This window comes from Hylobates moloch, unplaced genomic scaffold (assembly GCF_009828535.3).
Source record: "Hylobates moloch isolate HMO894 unplaced genomic scaffold, HMol_V3 SCAFFOLD_4, whole genome shotgun sequence".
Lineage (NCBI taxonomy): Eukaryota > Metazoa > Chordata > Mammalia > Primates > Hylobatidae > Hylobates > Hylobates moloch.
Genome location: NW_026652279.1, coordinates 94,894,959 through 94,909,912, shown reverse-complemented (window position 1 = coordinate 94,909,912; position 14,954 = coordinate 94,894,959). Strand labels below are relative to the sequence as shown.

General features: G+C 42.0%; 1 protein-coding gene across 2 annotated transcripts in view; it reads left to right on the top strand.

Moving 5' to 3' along the window:
* ATP8A2 (ATPase phospholipid transporting 8A2) overlaps positions 1-14,954 on the top strand; it is a 713,978-nt gene that overhangs the window by 577,543 nt on the left and 121,481 nt on the right. The window lies entirely within an intron of this gene.

Below are 14,954 nucleotides of genomic sequence, written 5' to 3'. Positions count from 1 at the left end.
TGCTGGGACCTGCACAGGGACTGGAGTAGAAGCTGTCAACTGAAGAATAACCAGGATCATACATTTGGAAGAGCTTTATTTCTCATAAAGTGTTAGAGCCTGCAGGCTGGCCATTCCTCCTGCTGGGAGGCAGAGCTGAGAGGGAGGGAGGGTAAGACAGGAATTTATGCTGAAGTTTCTGGGTGGCTGGAAATACATATTTGTTGAGCTATAGGAGGATCCATGAATATTTATGAGAGGAGAAACATGCACAGGCACAATTGAGTTCCATGACTCTTCATGGATCACATGTTCAAAAAATGGCGGCATTAGCATGATCTGAGGTGGAGTTTTCAGCCCTCTGACATGAAAAGGCACAGTGGAGGACACCAGAACCTCACTGCCTCCTCCGAGAGTCAGCCAACACATGTCCCAAGGTGGTGGTCAGTGTTTACGAAGGGATGTGTCGTGAGACAGGTGAGTTGTGAAGAGGGAGGGGCATCTGGTCGCAGCCTCAGATGATTGGCTAAGGTGATAAAGGAATGAGTTGTCCATTTCTTGTTTTCCAGAGCTGGTTTCTGCTTACTCCTTAGGAAAGAGTTTTGGCTAAAGGTTAATAAGGAAGGGGCACACTGAGGCATGTTCAACCTTATGTCTGATGTGGTCAAGAACTCCATTTTTAAGGTTTCTCCAGCATCTCCTTGGCCAAGAGGGGGTCTATTCAGGTTGCTTGGGGGCTTAAGATTTTATTTTTATTTCTCAAAGGCCAGGGAGAGAGAAGCGTCCAAGGCACCTGCTAGAGTTTTACCTAAGCAAGGGGGCGGGAAGGTATTAGAGCTGTTGACCAAGATGGAAAACACTGGGAGAGGAGGGGCTTGTGGGGAAACCACACCTCCATTCTAGCCATGTCCATTGCGAATGCAGGTGACACACGGAAGCAGCAGGAACACCCCTGAGCATCTTCATGGAGTTTGGATCGAGATGGAAGAAAGGCCCATGCGTTGTCTAAGGCTGCCTCATCTCAGAAGCCAGTGGGCGGTGTAATTAGTGATGAGAGGTGGGCTGGGGGATGACTGCATTGCTCTAGCGAGGAAGGAGGATCAGGGAGCTGAAGGGAGACAGGTGGAGGAGGCCAAGCAACTGGCTAAGCCCATGAGGGCTAAGGGAGGCCCAAAATGCGGGACATTGGAGAGGAAATGTTCTGGAAGCTTCTGCAGGCAGACTGCGTTGTACTGGAAGGGGCCGATGAATAGTTCTGGGTCAGGGGTTTTTAAGTAGAATTGAGAGTAAGGGAAGCAGAAAGTTGGTTTGAAGAGGCGAAAAAAGGAAAATGGACTGAACCAAAAGGGTCCTGGGAGTGTTACGGGATTGGAGAACTTTTCTTGAATAATTTAGGAGCTCCGGTAGAATTTATGTTTATGTGAAAGAAAAAAAAAAACACGCATGTTACTTAGAATTGAGAAGTTTTATGCACCCATGTCTAGGAATTAAATTTTATATGAATTCATAACTATATTATATACACATAATTTAAATTGTGATTTTTAAGAAGAAATCAAATCAACTAGTAAGGACAAAATAAAATTTTCAATTATCTATTTGTTTTTCCATTATTTTTATACACAAATCTTAGAAGCAGGAACAGAGTAGTTTCAAAGGCCAGTTTCTGAGAGGAGTAAATAGACATCCTTAAAATTGGCGCTGATAACAAAGAAACTACTATGAATGGCTGAGGTTTCAAAGTTAGATTAGATTTCACTCTAGATCGTATTTGCTAAGCTAATAAAGCCGTGTAGGCTTGTTCTAGCCTGTTGGCTGGGAAACTATCTCTAAACAGGATATGGTGATTATTTGTGAATGATCATTACTCATTCTGACAATAGATCCTCACTGCATGCCCAAGGGAACATCCCCTTTTAAACATGCTTATAAAGATGACTCAAATAAGAATATCATATGTACAGCATATCAATATTAGCTGACCTACCAAATCTGAAAATGCTTAAGTAAAGATAATACACAATAATTTAGTTATATTAAGCTATATTCGGGATCCATTAAGTAGCCTCATAGTTATAGAAAAGGATAACAGAAAAATTTTTTTGGCAATCTAGTGGAATAGGGGTATGGGGTTTAAAAAGGACAATGAAAAAGTTCACTGAGCAGGAAAGGAGTGGAAGATTGCTCAACAGATCTACAGGAAACCATTCCCCCACCATCACCTCTGCATTTCAAAGAGCGAATGCAATTCCGGTCCGAAGACATTATCTGACTTCGGAGTGATATGCTTATAATCTATCTGTGTGTGTTTTTAACTCCCACAGTGAAGCTTCAATTATATCTTCTTAACCCCTTCCTAAAGCTTTGGGAAACACTGGACATTTTTCTATATAAGCACATTGGGTTATTTGTCCAAATGATGGGTGTTTTTGAACTAGGACATCTAGCTTCTTTCCATAGGAAACCCCATATCTGGTGGGCAAAGAATAGAGTATAAATAGTATGTATCTGATATTTACACTTTGGGCCATGAGTGTTTGAAACAGTTATATCTATTCATGTGAAATTTCTGGTCACATTATAGCAACAACATCAGTTTAAAAAAAAAACAACAAAAAGAATTCCCCAAGACTGTCCACTCTGCATGTGTGTATGCACGTGTGTGTGCATGTGCAGGCATTTTGCACCATGCTGCAAAACAGCTCCTTTTCCTCCATTTGCCCTTGACTGTTGATCTCCCAAGACTCAAGTCTTCATTCTCCTCTGCACATTCCTGTGCTTTCAACCCCTGTCTTATAGTGACCCCAAGTCTATGTGTTCAGCCCAGACCTCTTCCTGAACCTCAGGCGCACGCTGGTTGAGTGAATTTCCAGAGTTTTCAGTAGAACATTTCCTCCTAAATGTCTGTGGTCTTTCGGTCCCTGAAAATCAACTGTCAAAATATTAACTGACTTTATACATCCTCAGCATGCACACACACACACATACGTAAATGCACATGTCAGGGGTTGGGGCACAACGCAGATAAAAACTCCTGTCTTGAATCGCTTGAACCCGGGAGGCGGAGGTTGCAGTGAGCCAAGACCGTGCCATTGCACTCCAGCCTGGGCAAGAAGAACGAAACTCCGCCTCCAAAACAAAACAAACAACTCGGGTCTCCTGCCATAGCTCCTGTCTTGGTTTCAGGTTACTCATACCGGGAACGCAGAGCCTTATTCCTGACTTTTCTCTCTCCCACAGTCTCCATATGCAAATAGCCCCCAGATATGGCTGCTTTAACCCTGCCGTTGCATTTGAATCTTTCCTTCCTGCTGCCCCTCCACCACAGCAATAGTGCCCTGCTAGGTCTGACTGCCATGGCTCTCTTCTTTCCCTTCACCTCAATCTCACATGTCACTTCCCACTAACCCCACCTGGTCTCCCATCCTCCATCCTGTCCCCTCTAAGTCTGTTCTTCATTGGAATGATCCTTTCGGAACCTGAATCACTCATGTCATTCATTCCTCTGTTCAGAAACTTGCAGTGGCTTCTGGCCTCATTAAGAGAGCAAGTCTAAGTCCTTGCAATGATCCAGACCATTGGTGATTATCCCTGCCACTGCTGTCCTCGCTCATTGCTCTCTGCCACGGTGGTCTTGTTATTCAACGTCCCTGGGTAGATTTTGTCTTTAGGTTCTGAACTTGCTGTTCCCTTTGCAGCACTGCCCTCCTCAGTGGACCTTACCCTGTTTCCAAGTCACCTTTCACCTCTGGACACACTATGGGATTTACTTATTTCTTTGGCTTGTTTTCCCACACACATTCACACAGTGTATAAGCTCTATGAGGCTGCAGTTTTTGTCTGTTCTGCTGTTGATTTCTCAGCTTCTAACAGGAAGTAAATAAGTAGTTTTGAAGTAAATGAATGTGAATCTTCTGGGGAGCATTTAAAAAAAAAAAAAACACTGTCGTACAAACTCCGCAGATTGAGGATCCCTTATCCACAATACTTGGAATCAGAGGTGTTTCGGATTTTGATTTTTTCAGATATTTGAATATTTGCGTTGGACTTACCAGTTGAGCATCCCTGGTCTGAAAACCTGAGATCCAAAGTGCTCTAGCGAGCATTTCCTCTGAGCGTCATAGGACACTCAAAAAGTTTTGGATTTTGAAGCATTTCAGATTTCACATTTTTGGATTTGTGATGCTCAACCTATATCTTGCACCTGTCAAATCAGAAACCTTGGGGAGTTTGATCCAAGAGATGATACTTTTTCAAGGTTCCCCGGTAATCCACTGCCCAGCTCAGGCTGAGCGCCATTGCTGCTGGACAGATTTCCTAAGCCGTGGACATCATCCCACCTTCCTGCCCTTCGACATTCTCCGTTTCCTTACAGAATCATGCCCAGACTCAAAGTGACAGTCACAAACCCGCACCCATTGGGCCCCAGGGGCCTTTTGGCCTCGTGTCCTGCCACTCACCATGCGCCTCTTCCTGCCTGCTGGAAGCGCTGGTGTCTTCCCTTGGGTGTGATGCTGCCTCGTGCCCTCCCTTGCCTTTGCCTGTGCTGTTGCTCTGCTGAAAATACTTTCTTTCCATTATCTGATGGGTGAGTTGCTCATGAATAAAGTCTGGATTCAAATGTCAGTGTTATAGTTTTCCCTAATGCTCTCTCTTTTTCCTCACACCTACCCCCCATAATTAATGGTTGCTTATATAACACATTGTGTGTCATATCCATATCCTACACCATTAGAGTTCCTCATTCTCTCATCAGACTCTAAGCACCTAAAGGATAAGAACATTTCATCGGTTTATCCTCAACATTCAGCGAATTATCACATATAGTTCTTTTACCCTCAGTGTCTGCCAAATTGCCAAATATTGTTGTTTAGTGTGCCAAAACAAAAATTATGTTATTGATGTGAGGTATCTCTTTATCAAGTTTTCCCGAGTATTCAGTAGTCAGATACCAGCATGCACATGTCTGTAAGCATGCGTACCCCGCCCCCCGCCACCGACCCACTGCCCCGAGGAGAAGAGCATGTGCCCAGCCTGGTCCCTTGGTCCTGAAGGGAGAGCACATGTCACCCATTGTCATGTTATTATCCATTAACGTGACATTGTATCTTCTCTCTACCCAGAGACATCACCCATCTTCTCATTCCTGAAGACCTAACTTTAGCCTCTACTACTCTCTCTTTCTGCAGATAACCTCCTTAGGTACTTTACTTTAAAAAAAAATTTTTTTAAGGGAGGCTTTCTAAGTGACGTCTCTTATACACTCATTTCTAAAACGATAAGTTTTTCTCTTCCTCTCCAAATTTAGCTTCCTATTGTCCTGAACTATCACTTCTTAACGGACGCTGATTCTGCTCTAAGCCTCATTCACTTATTTTTATATGCGCTCTCTCTCTCTCTCTCTCTCTCTGTTACTTCCCTGTTGGTCTTTCAATTTTCTGGTTTCTCCTAGCATTAAATAAAAACAAGAGCAGTAGCCGCCCTGCCTGGTATCCCCTGCTATCCCTGTGCTCCCTCCTCCACAGTTTCGCCATCAGCGGTTGGTGCTTGTTGAGTTTCTGTTCACACCCCTGGCTCCTCTACATGCCCTCCGCAGGCCGCTGCCATCTGGGTTTCTCTGGAAGCGCAGAGGCCACAGGTTGCAATCTATACTCCAGCCTCGGTGCCTGTCGCTGCCCTGGTTCTCCTCTGCCAGCTGACCTCTTGCCTTCTGATTCCCGGAAGGACAGGGCGTTGGTTCCTGTGATTTTCCACTCTCCTGGGGCCCCTTCCTGCCTCTAGAGTGGCCATGCCCATCTCAGCCCTTCCTTGCCCTGAGGGCTGTCAAACCATAAATGAGAGAACTTGCCAGAAAGCCCGAGGCCACAGAAGCATATTCCACACACTGTGTTTTCCTTCCCAAGTCTCGGCTACTTCCTCTTTGCTGTTTGTCTGTACTCCTCAAGCAAACCTCTTTCTTGAAATATTACACTTCTCCCAACTCTCTCTGCAGTTTTTATTCTAGCACCAGTCTATATTTGCCTACATGATGAGGCCTTACCTTAAACTTTACATGTCTAAAACACATCTTTTCTCTTCCTCATCCTTTTTAAAGTAAGTCCTTCCAGATTTCTCTCTTTTCGTCTTACATCATCTGACTCTAGTACCCCAAGTCTCTGATCATCTCTGTATTCCTCCCCCTTTATTTGCCCTTCATGGCCAGCCAGTCTTTGCATCCTGTTCACTACTCGCCCCCCCCACCCAATCCTAGCATAAACTTTCATGTCCTGTATTACTTCCTGTCTTCAATCTCTTCTTTTGTATTACAGCTACAAACTTGACCTTTCTGAAAGCCTGTTTTCATTGTGTCACTCTGCTCAGAATCTGCAGTGATGCCCTTGTTTCTCTTCCAGGATTACGTGCCCCACCTTAGCAATTCCCAGCACCCCGAGGCCTGAGCATCGGTGGAGTCTCCTTTCTCCTCTCCTCTCTGCCTTTTGATGAATGCTCTTGTTCTTCCTGTATGAAACACTCCCCCGCCTTCTCTCTCCCCTTCTTGCTGTATATCCCCTTTCTTCCTCTTCTTGTTCCTCTGTGAGTACATCCGTCACAGGCCCTTGGTTTTCTGTCACTGCTTCTAGTTAACTATTGAGATGACAGAATGAGAGCCTTCAGATAGGAAATCCTGGTTTCTAATGTTGCTTAAAGTCTTACCGCTTTATTAAGCAAGCCTAAAGCTCAGTGGTGGAGTCCCTGAGTAAGCCATGTCTTCGTCTCTTTCTCCCTGGTGATCAACTCTGTGCTTGGGGCATGGGTCCTTAATAAATATATTTTGTTAATGAACAGTCAAACACAGAGAAAAGACTCACGTAACTGTTTATTGTATTCCAACAAATGATGGCTTTGAAAAGGAGCTAAACTGGCCAGGCACAGTAGCTCATGCCTGTAATCCCAGCACTTTGGGAGGCTGAGGCGGGTGGATCACCTGAAGTCAGGAGTTTGAGACCAGCCTGGTCAACATGGTGAAACCCTGTCTCTACCAAAAATGCAAAAAACTAGGCAGTGTGGTAGTGCACGCCTGTAGTCCCGGCTACTCCGGAGGCTGAGGCAGGAGAATCCCTTGAACCTGGGAGGCGGAGGCTGCGGTGAGTAACCACTGTGCTACCCATGTGGAGATCACGCCACTGCACTCCAGCCTGGGCAGGAGAGCGAGACTCCATCTCAAAAATAAATAATAAAATAAAAGGAGCTAAGTTAAAGTCGAACACCCAGTTTCATAATCATTTACTAACAATTGATAGGAGCTTGGCCTCTGGTGAGTTTCTAGATGACAGTGGTCTTAGACCTGTCTCTATCTCTTGCTGTTTTCATTCATACAGTAAAGAGGTTTATTGACTCAGCCACTCAACAACCATTTCGTAATATCTATGATGGGGACACGTTGATCTTTAAGGGCCTTTCAACTGTAAAACAGCGTTGACAACATTTTCTGAAGACAGACAAACACTCAAAAGCCTTACTTATTAACAGGCCTGTCGAAGATTTTCTTTTTCCCATCTTTGCCATCACAGGCTTTCTTTACACTCCCTCCACTCCACCCCTACTTTTTCTTGTCCTAACTTTATGTCTACACCAAGGCTGTGCTTTCAGCTGCCAAACACCATATACTCTTAAATAAACACAGTAGAATTCGATAAAAAGAGATTTTCTTAGAGTTCTGTGATGAACCAAAGCATGAAATGATAGAGCCAGCTCTATGAGGAAATAGGAAATAGGACCTCGAAGGTTCTTTTTAGAGTTAAACTGCCCTGTTGGATTGCTTGTTCATTTTAAGACTTTGACTTATTTCAGATATTTTTTTCAGATAAAAGTTCAGTGATGACAAATGAACTCTACAGTCTGGCATCTCCCCTAGCAGACTATCAAAATTGAAATAATTAATATAACATTCGTCATTTGAGATAAATACCTTAGAAATCTCATTTAAAGATAGTCACATAACGCCCCATGGTTTTCTACCGAGGAATGCTTTCTTTGCTCCTGTGTCTGTGGGGCAGTTTGCTAATGCAGTGGTGTCAGTAGTTTCTGTAAGTCAGCAGTAATTGTGTGCAGCTCTAGTCCGAGCACTTTAGGTCTGTGGTAACAGTGACTTAGGTGTGTTGAACATAGTTTCACCCTTCAAGTTGTCTCGTCCACCTGGGATTACAGAGGACACGAGAATTTCCTAATTAGTCGGTTAGACTGATCTTGGATACTTTCATCTTAGCAACGTCTTGTCTTGAAAGAAAGTCATGAAGCCGTGATTGTTCTTCCTATTTAGAATACACCAGGGTGTCCACAAGGCCTCAGGTCCTTCTGAGGTGTCTTGTAACAGCATTCCACAACAGCTGTTCTGTTTTAAGGCTCAGTGCACTCCACAAATTCCAGACACCCCATGGCTGCTACAGTTGCTGAATGGTGACTTCAGGCTTCACTTGGTTCAAGCCTCAAGGGGGCTGAGCCAAAGCTGGCATGACTTACTGTTGAGGCAACAAGTTCCAAATAGAGAAAACATTTCAAATACCAACTGACTGCTGCTTTCCTCAAAAGAAACTGCCTTCAGAGGAGAAGCTCTTCCCTGTGCTCATGATCCTGGTTCAGTGACTTCCACAGCATTTTCATTTCCCAGCTCTTCTGTGGTGGGGACAGTTGATCTAGTGATTGTGAATAATTTTAGTGTGCAATGCTTAACTTTTATAAAACAAGCCAACAAAGCTGAAAATATTATTTGGATGATAAGAGGAGCAAACAACCTTAAGGAATATTTTTAAAGTGTGGATTTAAATTGAATCATAATATTAAATTTTTAGGTTTGGTACCATGTACCTTGAACTTCAAGGATTGTTATTTACCAGTAATATCTACATATTAAATCTTTATTTAAACCTGATATCAGGAGGAGGAAGGTGGGGAGAGGATGGTCAATGGGTACAGAATTCCAGTTAGAAAGGAACAGTAAATGCTGGTGTTCTATTGCAAAGTAGAGTGACATACTAGTCCCCCAAAATGATCTTAGTACCTGCTACTCTAGTCAACAAGGTATTATATATCTCAAAATACCTAGAGGAAAGGATTTTGTACGTTCCCACCTCAAATAAATGATAAAATATTTGCAGTGATGAATGTGCTCATTAGACTTATTTGATAACTACACAATGTAAATATGTATCAAAATATCACATCGTACCCCATAAATATGTATAATTATGTTTCAATTAAAAATAACTTTTTTAAAAGCTGATATATTTTAGCTGAGTGTGAAAGCTCTGCAAATACAGTAGAGTTGTTGATTAATTTTTCGTATTATTATGCATTTTAGGTTGGTGCAAAAGTCAACTGTAATTACTTTTATACTAACCTAAAATACATAATACAATATTTACTTCCTTGAAAAGAAAATCCTGAATGCACATTTAAATTATGAGTTCCCAGAATAATGTGGCTGGTAAAATAATACATTTTAACCATTTTTAAGTGTACAATTCAATGGCATTAAGAACAATCATAATGTTTTGCAACCATCACCACCATCCATTTCCACAACCTTTTCATCTTCGCAAACAGATCCCGTTAAACAGTAATTCCTCACAGGAATTCCCGCCGCCCCCCCCCCACCCCCCGCCCCAACCCAGCCAGTTATATCCACTGTTCTACTTCCTGTCTCTATGAATTTACCTATTCTAGGAACCCCATACAGGTGCAATCATACAGTATTTTCCTTTGTATCTGGCTTATTTCACTGACTGTGTTTTCTAGGTTCATTATGTTGTAGCAGGTGTGCAATTTCCATTCCTTTTTCAAGCTGAATAATGCTCCGTCTTCTATTGGCCTATTTTGCCTGTCCCATCATCTGCTGTGGGATGGTGGTGGTGTTCGTGCCTGTGGCTTTTGTGAAGAATACCGCAGTGAAAAGGGATGCACAAGTTTCTGTTTTTGTGTTGATTCATTTTGAAATGTGCCTCACTCTTTTTCCTATAATAGGTAATACTTTTTGACAAGAAATATTAAATATTTTTCCAACAGTGGTGCAGGATTGGCTTTTTTGCTGTTTTCATAATGGAATAATACTTTAATGGCTATAGGCCCTTATTGGAAGTTCTGGGTTGTAGGTTGGCTGGTTAGAGATTCGTGTAAGTCCTCATGCCTCACTGTAAATACCATCTTCACACAGTAGCAAGCCCATTCACGGCACCTATAAATGATTAAGTCAATGTAAAGAGAAGACTCATTATCCCTCTATAGATAAGGCCAGGAGATTTGTGAGAGAGGTTTTTGCAAGTTCCGTGCAGAACTGCAGTATGGTTGAAGCTGAGCTGTTACCTTATCAGCCCTGCATGTGAGCCCTGCAGGTGTTATGTGGACAGTAGTAGAGAGAGTCAACAGATTGTTTTTTTTTTCTTAATTTCTGTATTGGAAAAACATGGGACAACGGGTGTCTTCTATATTTAGTTTGTGCCTAGATGTGTACTAGAACTTGATGAAAGTGTTTTTGTTTTCCAGTTAGGAAAACATGCTGTTTTGCTCACAAGGTTGAATGAAGATGGTGGTCTTTGTGCAATATCCACGTATTAATACATTAATAACAATTGAGCTTATAATAAAGAATTGTGCCCTTTCAAATTATCTGAACTGTCTGCTGTATGTCACATTTTACCTTTTTAGAGAAGTGCTAATTCATGTTAAGTCCGCCTGAGAGATTTGTTTAATGAGCAGATTAAATGGATGATTATCCCTCTCTTAATTTTTTTTTTTTTTTAAGGAAGGGCTTCTTGTGATGCTCCTCTGTTATTTGGCACAGGAACACAGAGGGGTCTTTTTAAAATTACCCCTGCAGGGTCACCGGGACCCAAGCTGTTTGCTTCATTAAACCCTGGTGGCTTCTTTAGAGCCAGCCCCTCCAAACAGCCCTGACACAATTGTATCTAAATTAGCATCTGACTGACCCCCTTTCTCTCCTCTTTTCAAGCCCCTGCTGACAGGGATTGGCAAAAGATGTTAATTGGTTGGGCCTGGCTTGGAACAATAGACTCGCCAAGATGACAAAAGAACTAATGTTTCTTTCAATATGCATCCAGATTCACATAAGTACCTCTTTTAATTCCTGGGAATTATTGTAATGCCTGGTCAATGGGATAATTGACCCTCAGCAGCTAGCTCTTACTCCATAATACATCATGGCACAGGCCTATCAGAGTAGCAGGTACTAGGGTGATTTGCGGGGGACTAAAAAGAGATTTTCTCAGCCAGCATTCTGTGATGTACGAAGGCAGCCCAGTGGGAGTCCCAGAGAGGGGACTAATTTGAGCTTAACGGGGAAAATGTGCTAAGAGCCACTAAAACTTATCCTCGGAATCATAAAGGAGTTACATAAAGGAATGAGTTAGGAGTTTGAAAGAAGTGAGTTAGTAGCTTGGCAGCTTAGAACTCATATGGTCAAGGATAGGACATGGGTCCAACAACTCTAGACAGGTAGAAACATTGCAAAATGTTGACTTCCACACATGAAAACACAAGGTTTATTTCCAGCACATACCTTCGATGCTCGTTTTATAGAAGAGGCATTTCCAGTTCAGATGTTAGGCTAAATGAGCCCCCAAACCTTTTCTTATCTCACTGTTTATTATCCCAACTTGCTAGAAATCTTACAGATCATTTTGCCTGGTACTGAGGCTCTAGGAGAATTTGTTTTAAAAAATTAACTGTGGAGAAAAGGGAACCCTTGTACACTGTAGTTTGGAATGTGAATTAATACAGCCATTATGGAAAACTATATGGCGGCTCCTTAAAAAAAATAACTACAATTGTCATATGATCCAACAATCCCACTTCTGGGCATTTACCCAAAAGATTTCAAATCGGTATGTTAAAAAGATGTTTACACTCCCAAATTAATTGCAACACTATTCACAATAGCAGAGTTATGGAATCAACCTAAGTGTCAATCAATGGATGAATGGATAAAGAAAATGTGAGACACACACACACACACACACACACACACACACAGGAATACTCTTCAGCCTTAAAAAAGATATTTTGTCACTTGCAAAAATATGGATGGAATTGGAAAACATTATGCTAAGTGAAATAAGCCAAGTACAGAAAGACAGGTGCTGCATGTTGTCACTTACATGTGAAATCTAAAACAATCAAACTGAAAGATGCAGGGAGTAGGATGGAGGTTATCAGAGGCTGGGGCTGGGGGATGGAGAGATGATGGTCAGAGGATACAGAGCCTCAGTGAGATAGGAGGAATATGATTTTTTCTTTGAGATATATTATACAGAGTAGTGAATATAGTAAATAATAATGTATCATACACTTAAAAATCACTAAAAGTAAATTTCAAAAGTTCTCTCCACAAAAAGATACATAGTTGATGTGAGGGATATATTAATTTGCTTGATTTATTTATTCCACATTGTATTCGTGAATCATGACATCACTTTGCACCCCATAAATACATGTAACTTGAATCTGTGAATTTACAACCTACATTTTTTTTTTTAATTAGCTGTGTAAGTACGGTATAGTATGCACTATCCAGTAGTCTTACTTTGAAGTTTGGTTGTAATTCCAATCAAGGTTAATGTTTAAAACTAGCTGTCTCCGACCTCCATTACGGTAACAATTGGCACTATATGGTGCTTAGTGGGAGCTTCGTTTTGTGGCCATGGCAGCCCAATCTGAGAAGGAGGTGTTTGTGAAAGCACTAAACACAGCAGTGCATTGGTTAACTGAGTAGCCTTTGAGGTCAGATAGCCCTGCGTCTCCCTCCCAACTTGTCACCTGTGTGACTTTTAGCAAGTTACTATGATCCCTAAGTGTAGGTTCCTGCTTTCAAAAAGGGATAAAGAGTTAAAAATAACAATTGTCTAAAGAAATCGCAGAGCAAAGTGGGCTGATCTCATGTTATTCCATACAGTGCCAGATGTAGAGTAGTACTGGATAGGCCATCTGTTGTCATTATTGCCCCAAGATTGCATAGCCAGGAAGGAATAGAGAGGCAATTCACACTGACCGCTGTTTGACTCTGAAGCCTACACTGTTTCAGGATGCTGCATTGGCAGTTCATTCCTAAAATTTAAGGGAAAATATCCAAACACCTCAAAAATGGTGAAAAAATAGAAATGCTTGTTTCCATCATTTAAAAGAGCAGGTGAGAAAAAATTATATCAATTAAATATAACAAAATTCAGATACATCATTCTGACCTTCTTTGCCAGAAAATTATTTTCCTTTCATAAAACTATAATTTACTTTTTTCTAGTGAATGTCTGCCACAGAAGGAGAGCATTTAAGCAAGATATTGATTGTTAGTTCTCAAGTTTATTGGTTTCTCACAAAGGAAAAGTCTGATTTATACACCAGAGCGTGGGGTGCATGCCACTGCCTGAAGCTGGTGTAGAGCATCCTTTAGGCTTAAAGTGTCTCAATTACAAATCATGTTGAGTTTGTTCAGATGCTTGATCTGGCGAATAAGTTCAGTCTTTAGAAATTAAGTTCTCTTAGGTTAATGTGAATCAAATTTCAAAAATGGTGAAAAGCAGCATTTTTTGAAGTGATTTGAGTTAGGAAATTAATGTGGAGTACAAAGTCTTTCTGAGCTTCTCTGTGAGCAGCTCTGGTTTTTATCCCAGAAAGTGGATCCTTTAGCGGGAAGGCTTCTGGCTGACCACGGAAGTCAAAGTTCTAGTCCAGCTTCATTACTAAGCAGCTCTGAGCCCTTGGGTGGTTTTGTCCATCACTCCAGGATGTTTGTTCCCTGGGCAGTAAAATGAAGGGACAGAACCAGGTGACCTCATATGACTCCTCAGCATCAGACCAAAAGACACTCTCATCATCATCTCACTTGATGTTTGTGCCATTTACGGCTACCTCTGCTTCCTGAAACTCTTCTTTGTGGACATCCAAATTATTTCTTACCTAGTTCCCTCTTATCCATCTCTTTCCATCTCGTTTGCCAGTTCTTCCTTCCCTGCCTTCCATTTAAGTGTGTTTTTCCTTAGAGTGCAGCCCTTCCTGGATTTCCTGTGTTTTCCTGTGGTATCACTTCCATTCCTATGACAATCTGCAATGTGTAGGTGTGTATTAAATATTAATATAAATATCAGATATAAATATCCAGCCCTTACCTCTTTCTTGAGTGCCAGACTTGGCTTTTTTAGGAACCTCTCCCACTTTACACCTGTGTGTTTGCTTGGCCACCTAAACATCAACATACTTGAAAATAAAACCTATTGTCTACAACCTGTGTACTGATGAGCACCCTCATCCATCTCGATGCTCAGATGTGGAATGTGGAAGGTTTTTTATGCTCTTACTATTCCGTAACCTACACATCCATCTGTTTCTATCCCTCCTCTCCTTCACCAGTATGTCTTCAAATCCACATTCTCAATGCTGATGTGCTGGTGTGGCCCTGTCATCTTCTGCTCAACTACAGCAGTTACTCCAAACCATAATCCCCTTCACGCCATGCTTTACCTTATGGTACACCCCTGTCACTGCACAGACACTTGTTAAGGGTCACAGCTACCTACAGAGCAAACTCCAGTCTCCTTAGAGGAGCTTTGCTTCGCAGTGCTCCCCCATGGGGCTTCTGTCTGCCCACCTCAGCCACCCTTTCTTTAACTCCACCTTTTGACTCCAAGGCTGGAACCAAGCCATGGCTTACACATGCCGTGCATCCCTCTGTGGAACGCCCTTCTTCCCCCTTCCTGACCTGTTAGGATTTGGCTCACCTTTCAAGCACCAAACTCTCATCATTTGTTAAGGTTTCGCCATGAAAGATGTTACTGCCTTTGTGGAATCTTCTCCAAACTTCCCAGCAGAATTCATCTCTTTCTGTGCCGACCCACAGCTCTTAAGCATTTCTGTTCTAAAGTGATTCTGTTCTAAAATTATGTTGCACTCTACCAGTGCATTGGTCCATTTATCATAATGTTGAAACAAAA